A 9078-nucleotide genomic window follows, 5' to 3' on the forward strand; every position below is an offset into this window, starting at 1 on the left:
AGAAACTGATGGTGGTGCTGAGCCTGATCGCTGCAGGTGGGGAAAGGGCATTTGGATGGGGGAGGCTTACAGACAGGATGGGGCTTGTTGATGGAGAAGAGGCTGGTATTGGGGATGGGGATACGCACAGGGTTGGGGTTGGGGGGCTTTGAAATGAGGAAGACGTTGGGGATCAGGCTAAGGGTGGGGAATACAGATGGGGAGGGTGGTAGGAGGTGGGCTTGAAGATATGAGGGTTTGGGGTGGGGTTGGCTTGAGGGATGGGGATCTAAATGGAGAAGAGGTAGGAGGTAGGTTGGAAAGTTGGAGAAAGCCCAAGGATAGGGGAGACAGTTGGGTTTGCAATGGGAATGGGGTAAGTTTGGGAATGGAAATACAGAGAAGCTTTTTTTTTGTTTTTCTTTTTCTTTTTTTTTTGGAGGCAGGGTCTCGCTCTGTCACCCAGGCTGAAGTGTAGTGGCACGATCCATACGATCCATAGTTCACTGCTGACTTGAACTCTTGGGTTTCAAGCGACCCTCACACCCTCAGCCTCCCAAGTAGCTGGGACTACAGGTGTATGCCACCATACCCTGCTAATTTTTATTTATTTTTATTTTTATTTAATTTGTGGAGACGAGGTCTCAATGTGTTACCCAGGCTGGTCTCAAACTCCTGGGCTCAAGCGATTCTCCTGCCTCAGCTGGGATTACAGGCAGGCATAAGCCACTGCACCTGACCAATCTTGACTGGAGTTCATCTTGAGGGGGATGCGCATGGTTTCTCCAGAACTCCTCTCTGACTCAGATCCTCTCTCCCTCAGCCTGGGCAGAGGAGCAGAATAAGTTGGTGCATGGCGGACCCTGCGACAAGACATCTCACCCCTACCAAGCTGCCCTCTACGCCTCGGGTCACTTGCTCTGTGGCGGGGTCCTTATCCATCCACTGTGGGTCCTCACAGCTGCCCACTGCAAAAAACCGTGAGTCTACGCCATAAATGAACAGCAGATGCGACTGAACCCGGAGGGTGTCTTGTATCTTGTAGATGTCAGGCAGTAGGTGACACAGGCATCCCCCCATCCCAGCACGAGGTCTTTCTTTCTTCTTTCTTTCTTTCTTTCTTTCTTTCTTTCTTTCTTTCTTTCTTTTCTTTCTTTCTCTCGCTTTCTTTCCCTCCCTCCCTCCCTCCCTCCCTCCCTCCCTTCCTTCCTTCCTTCTCTTTCTTTTTTTTGGACGGAGTCTCTATCACCAGGCTGGAGTGCTGTGGTATGATTTCGGCAACCTCTGTCTCCTGGGTTCAAGTGATTCTTCTGCCTCAGCCTCCCGAGTAGCTGGGATTACAGGCATGCACCACTACTCTCAGATTTTTTGTATTTTTAGTAGAGACAGGGTTTCACCATGTTGGCCAGGATGGTCTCGATCTCCCGACCTCATGATCCGCCCACCTCGGCCCCCCAAAGTGCTGGGATTACAGGTGTGAGCCACCGTGCCCGGCTTCTGGGGTTGTTTTCTTGCCCTCACCCCCTCTCAGGGGTGGCCTAGACCCTGCATCCTAATTCTGGCCCGCCTGTGGGAACTTGTCCAAGCTGATCCCAATCGTGCCTGTAAGCCTGAACCCATTCCCAACTCTAATAGAGAGGTGTAAGTTAAAAACAACGCTTTCCCTAACTCCACCCCGCTAATATTTGCCCTCTTTAGGATCTATGTTCTCGTGGTCATTTTAATCATGTTATACATAGATTTCTTTGTATATTATTTGTTTATAACATAAATGTCTGTACTAAACTTTGTCTAATAGAACCTTTTTTTAGGGCTTCATTTATGAATTTATTAAGCAAATATTTATTTTTCTTTTTTTTAACTTTTCTTTTAAGTTCGGGGGTACGTGGGCAGGATGTGCCGGTTTGTTGCCTAGGTAAACATGCATCATGGGGGTTTGTTATACAGATTATTTAATCACCCAGGCATTAAGCCTAGTACCCATTAGTTATTTTTTTCTGATCCTCTCCTTCCTCCCACCCTCCACCCTCTCATAGGCCCCAGTGTGTGTACCCAAAGGAGTATAAATCATCCTGTTTAAAAACACATGCACACGTATGTTCATTGTAGCACTATTCACAATAGCAAAGACATGGAATCAACCTAAATGTTCATCAGTAATAAACTGGATTAAGAAAATGTGGTACATATACACCATGGAATACTATGTAGCCATAAAAAAGAACAAGATCATGTCCTTTGCAGGGACATGGATGGAGCTGGAGGCCATTACCCTTACAAACCAATGCAGGAACAGAAAACCAAATATGGCAACTTGCTACTTACAAGTGGGAGCTAAATGATGAGACTACATGGACGCATAGAGGAGAAGAACCTTTCTTCTTTTTTATTTTAAGATGGAGTATGGCTCTGTCACCCAGGCTGGAGTGCAATGGCATGATCTTGGCTCACTGCAACCTCTGTTTCCCGGGTTCAAGGGATTCTCCTGCCTCAGTGTCCCGAGTAGCTGGGATTACAGGTGTGTACCACCATGCCCAACTAATTTTTGTATTTTTAGTAGAGATGGAATTTCACCATGTTGGTCAGGCTGCTCTCCAACTCCTAACCTCAGGTGATCCACCGGCCTCGGCCTCCCAAAGTGCTGGGATTACAGGCCTGAGCCACCGTGCCCAGCCGAGAATTTTTGCTAAATGAGTAGATTATAGCTGCTCTTGCCACCGGGGAAGAAAATGGGCAACTATGTGAGATGATGGATATGTTAATTTGTTCAGTTATAGTAATCATTTACTATGTATATACATCACATTCAATCATATTGTACACTTTAAATATATACAATAACATTTATTTTTTAAAGAGAGGAAAACTTTTCCCTCTTAGTACATTTAGATTACTTTTCCTTCCTTTATAATGGTTGTGTAATATTCCATACTATGCTTGTATCGTGGTGCATGTCATCTGCCTCAAATTGAAATACACTTGGATAGTTTTAATTATAATAATACCAAGATGAACTTCTTTGTACATTCATCTTTGTTCATTGTATTCATTCAAACAACATCCACTGAGCATCTACTATGTGCCAGAAACTATTCAGGCTCTTGGAGACACAGCAGTGATAAAACAGATAAAAAATATTCCTGTTTTCATAGAGGCTCTTGTTTTGTACTGTCAGGTCAGTACAAAAATAAGCATATAAAATGTAGAGTTTGTTAGGTGGTTTTAAGTGCTATGAGGGAAAATCCAAGAGAGGAAGAGGGTTGGGGAGTTACTGATTCCCTCTACCCTCAAGGATCCCTGAGGTTCTAATATCAGGAAGGTTGGTTGGAAAGACCCCATGTGAAGGTGGTATTTGAGCAAAATCTTGAAGGAGATGGTGGAGGGATCCAGGTGGCTGCTTGAAGGTAGTGAGTTCCAGGCAAAGCGAGCAGGCCAGTGTGTTAGTCAGGGAGCATATCTGAAGTGCCCCAGCAGACAAACCACTGCGACCAGAACACAGTGACCAAAGGAGATAGGGGCAGGTGATGAGGCCAGAAATAGAACAGGACTCTGATGACATGGGGTCTGAAAGGTCTTTGGTTTTTGTTTTGAGTAAGACAGGAACCATTGTTGGACACACTCCTAAAGTTAGAATTGACCTCAACCTCTAAATTAGATCCCTAAAATGGGATTTTATTTCTCTACCCTGGACCTAAACCTTATCTCAATGCTGACCCCTAACTCAAATCTTTTTTTTTTCTTTTCTTTTGAGATGGAGTTTTGGTCTCATTGCCCAGGCTGGAGTGCAATGGCGCGATCTCGGCTTACTGCAACCTCTGCCTCCCAGGTTCAAGCAATTCTCCTGACTCAGCCTCCTGAGTAGCTAGGATTACAGGCATGTACCACCACACTCGGCTAATTTTTTTTTTCTTCTTTTAGTAGAGATGGAGTTTCTCCATGTTGGTCAGGCTGGTCTGGAACTCCCGACCTCAGGTGATCCGCCCACCTCGGCCTCCCAAAGTGCTGGGATTATAGGTGTGAGCCACCACGCTTGGCACTCCAACTCAATTCTACATTTGACCCATAATAGTAGACATTTTTGTTGTGTACCCAAGCATTCACTCCTTCTGTCTTTCTATCAGAGGCTCCATTTTGTTTGGATAATACTTTATCCTCATCAGGACTATAAGCCTCAATGAACCAAGCATCAAAGCCATATTTTATTTGCTTGATTGGTTTGAAAATGGACATGTGCTGCTCTTCTGGCCCATGAGGAGGAGGGGAAGACCACTGGGGCACTTCTAGGAAAGACTTTCTCATTTTTTAAAAGAGGCACTGAAAGGGGTCTTTTTTCTTCTGCTAGATGGTGTCTTTTCTGGATGCAAATTCTGGAACTGTGCCAGCACTCCAGGGACCACAGAGGGAAGTGACCAGAGGACCAAGTCAAAACACTGCAGGTAGCCCACCAGAGAGGTAAGGATTAGCCGGGTCTTTGATGAAGTCACTGAGCTGGTGAATTAACCAACGATGGAGCCTCTTCATGTCAAAACTTTTTCAGATTCCCTTTCTTGGTTAGAGTTGCTTGGTCCTTGTAGCCAAAATCATCTTTATAAAACCTCAATGTTGAAACAGATTCTTGACTCAGATCCCAAATCTGATTCCAAGCCATAAATCCAAATCCAATTCTAACTTGATTCCATATCTTGAAGTCACATAAATCAACAAACTCAACCATGCCTCCAGTCTTACCTCTCTTCCCAGCCCTCATCCCCGTATCCCATTTCAGCCCATATCCCATCTTGGCCATTGTTAATGTGAAGATGGCCAATTTAATTTTTAGATTAATAGTCTTTTTTTAAAAAATAGTAATTTTGATCATATACCTGACTACCTCTCATCTAAATTTATTTTTTTCTTAGTTTTTCTTCTATACTGTGCATTTCTTGTTTTTTTAATGAAAAGTTGTTGATTGTTTATGCAATATTTTAACACCAATCCTTTATATATTTAACAAATATGTATTGGGTGGTAGCTATCTACCAATGAGGATATAATGGTGTACAAATCTAGATAGGGTCTCTTCCCTCAAGGAGCTGATAGTCTCATATAAAAGAAAGACAGTCAAATAATTAATAAACAAGTATAAAATTACAACAACAAGGCATGCTCTGAAAGAAAGGTGCAAGGTATTATTAAGGCACTTCCAGAGGGTTTTGACCCAGGAATTGACTATGAGCTACGATTTGAATGAACAGTAAACTAGAAGAAATCTTCTAGTAACTAGAAGTAGACTAGAATAAATTTTCTAGTAACTAGAAATAGTAAACTAGAAGAAAATTTCTTCTGGTAACTAGAAGAAAATTTCTTCTGGTAACTAGAAGAAAATGGGAGGAGAATGGGGAGTGTGTTGTGTAGAGAAAACAGCATGTGCAAAGGCCCAAGATAGAAGGCATTATGGCTGGAGCTCAGAGGCCAGAAGTTAACTGGGACCACATAATGACAAGCTCTGCATGTCATTCTGAGTCTTGCTTTATCCTATGGAAAATGAAGAACCATTTGAACCTTAGTCAGGGAAATAACATAACAAGATTTGTATTTTCAAAACATCAACCTGGCAGCTGTGTGAAAGCTGGCTTTGGGTGGGATGTGAAGATACTGGGCAACCATAGGGGGAAGTCATTGTTGTTGTCTAGATGAGGGAAGATGGTGACTTGGATACAGGTGGTTGAAAGGTGGAGACGATGTTAAGTACATGGATTCAAAATGCACTTAGGAGAGAGAACCAACAGGCCTTGGTGATAGACAGAATGAAGGTTGTGTTGAGGTAGTGGGAGATGTTAAGATTTCAAATTCTCTTGCTGGATGGACAGTGACGCCATTCATTGAGAAGACATGGGAGATATGGTCAAATGGTTCTGATATGGCAAGAATAGACCTCAGACCCTGACTTCAAGCAGAACTCTAACTCCAACCTTTACTTTGACACAACTCCGAACATGTATTTTGACATAAGCCCCAGTCTTTTTGTTTGTTTCAGTAGCTTTTGGGGTATGAGTGGCTTTTAGTTACATGGATGTATTGTATAGTGGTGAAGTCTGAGATTTTAGTGCACCCGTCACCCAAGTAGTATACATTGTACCCAATGTTTATAGTGTTTTATTCCTTATTCTCTTCATACCCTTCCCCTTCTGAGTCTCCAATGTCCATTATGCCACCTGGTATGCTTTTGTGTACCCACTGCTTAGCTCCCACTTATACGTGAGAACGTAAGGCATTTGGTTTTCCATTCCTGAGTTACTTCACTTAGAATAATGGCCTCCACCTCCATCCAAGTTGCTTCAAAAGACATTATTTGATTATTTTTATGGTTGAGTAGTATTCCATGGTGCATACACATCACATTTTCTTTATCCACTCATCAGTTGATGGGCACTTAGTTTAGTTCCATATCTTTGCAATTGTGAATTGTGCTGCAATAAACATATGTGTGTATGTGTCTTTTTGATATAGTGACTTCTTTTCCTTTGGGTAGATACCCAGTAGTGGGATTTCTGGATTGAATTGTAGATCTACTTGTAGTTCTTTGAGAAATAGCCATACTGTTTTCCATAGAGGTTGTGCTACTTTACATTCCCGCCAGCAGTGTAGAAGTGTTCCCTTTTCATCACATCCATGCCAACATCTATTGTTTTTTTGACTTTTTAGTAAGCTCCAGTCTTAACCCCAAACCTTAATCTGTACCCAATCCTGAACCTCAAATTCTGCTTTATCCTTGATCAACCCCAATTTGTATCTCAACCAATAACCTAAACCTTGACTGAGTTCTTGACTGCAAATATCAACTCAGGCTAGGATCCAGACCTCAACCAACCTTAACCCTTCTGACTTGAATCCTGAACCTTTAGCCATAAGCCAAATTCAACCTTGACCTGAGCAGTGAATGTCGCCATAGCCTGAGCATCAAACCTGCCCCAGGATAATTCAGACACTAGTCTCCATTCCCATCGTATTCTAGGAAGCCCACATCCATATCCTCCCCCATGAACCCATCCCCTCACATCCAACACCAGTTCTAACACTCTTACCCCAGTCCCACCCCTATTCTCATCCTCAACCCAATTGCTACCTAACATCCCATTCTCATTTCCATCCCCAATTCTTTTCCCAATTCTGTTTTTATTTCTCCAGCTCCCCACACAACTTTGACCCTTCATTTTGCAAACACTCTAAAATAAAGTCTGCCAACGAATACCTTGCTAACATTGATGCTATAATACCCAACTCAAGCCGAGTCCCAAAATCTTCTGAGACATTTACTCTCATCAAATCCAAAATTAGATAACAGAACTTGGACATCTAGCCCTGCCCATTCCACAGTAGGACTCTGATCGTGAAGGGTGTCAACATTCCTGACCTGGGCTCCCAAATCAAGGAGAAGCAGACTCCAGCCCAGTTGGCCTCACAGCTCCATGACTCGGCAATCTGTATCTTTCCTTCCCAGCTTCTCAAAGAGAGAAATGGTAGCAAGACTTCTAGTGTAGTATCTACTGCCTGCATCTTCATCCTTAGATTCTCTACTCCCTCAGTCCTCTGCCTCCTCAGCACCTGTTAGAAAGAGGAAGGAACTGGGCTACTCTAGAGCCCTGCTATTCACTCCTAAGTCACCAAAACGTCTATCCTCTGCTTTTCATCATCGAAAGAACCAGAAAGAACTTGGACCTTCAACCCAAATTTGAATCCTGGTTGCCCACCCTGTGACTTCAGGTAAGTGACTTCATTTTTCTGAGTCTGACTTTGCGCCTCTCCAAAATGGAAGAGAGCAAAACCTATTTATCGAGGCAAATGGGAGGATTAAATAAAATTATGAATGGAAAATTGATGGGCACGCAACAGGTACTGAATTAACAAGAGTTCCCTTGGCCCATCACCCACGGAATGAAGAAGCAGCTCCCATTTTTATTTTCCCCCTATATTTAGTGTGGTGTGTCAGGTGCTTCACAGACCTCGTCTGTTTTCCTCACATCGGTCCAGGTGAGGATTGTTATCTCCATTTCACTTTTATTTTTTGCCCCTTGCCCCATCACCCCCATTTTATAGATGAGAAAATGGAGATTTTAAAAAAGGCTAGATCACTTGAGCAAAGTCACAGAGCTAAGGAGTCAGAAGTGTCAGAATTCAGCCAGGTGCGGTGGCTCAAGCCTGTAATGCCAACACTTTGGAAGGCCGAGGTGGGTGGATCACTTGAGGTCAGGAGTTCGAGACCAGCCTAGCCAACATGGTGAAATCCCATCTCTAGTAAAAATACAAAAAATTAGCCAGATGTGGTGACATGTGCCTATACTCCCAGCTACTCAGGAGGCTGAGACAGGAGAACCACTTGAGCCCAGGAAGCAGAGGTTACAGTAAGCCAAGATTGCACCACTGCTCTCCAGCCTGGGTGACAGGGCAAGACTCCATCTCAGAAAAAAAAAGAAAAAAAAAAAAAAAGAGAAAACTCAGAATTCGAACATTGGGATTCAAAGGCCCATGGTATCACTGCTGCACAAATCCATACTCTGAGAAGGAAATTTCCCTGTTACATCCACATGTACCCTCTGAGTCTCATTTGGTTCAAAACAGACTTGGATCACCCTTGGTCTATTAATGATGCATATCCCCACATCAGAGAGAGGCCCAAATCCAGGCCCCCTGTGCCCTTTGCATTTAGTCCCAGCACCTGTTGCTAAGTCTCACCCAGACACCCAGCCCCATATCTCCCTCGCCCTCAGACCTATGTCCTGAGCCTTTGTTAAATGACTCATCTTCCAGCTCATGATCACACCTGAGAACTGGCATCTGCCAATCTTGCCAGCTGTGCCCTTCCCTGAGGGATTCTGAACACTGTGACTCTCGTGCCTCCTGACTCAGCCCATTGGGTTCTGATGGCCCATTGTTTCATACTTCGCGGATTCTCTTCCTCCTTTTATCTTTTCTTTCTTTCTTTCTTTTTTTTTTTTTTTTTTGAGATAGAGTCTCACTCTGTCACCCAGGCTGGAGTGCAGTGGTGCGACCTCGGCTCACTGCAACCTCCGCCTCCCGGCAGAACCCCATTTCTTTTGGGAGAGATGCTGCCTTATTTCT

This window comes from Rhinopithecus roxellana, chromosome 12, assembly GCF_007565055.1.
Source record: "Rhinopithecus roxellana isolate Shanxi Qingling chromosome 12, ASM756505v1, whole genome shotgun sequence".
NCBI classification, from domain to species: domain Eukaryota; kingdom Metazoa; phylum Chordata; class Mammalia; order Primates; family Cercopithecidae; genus Rhinopithecus; species Rhinopithecus roxellana.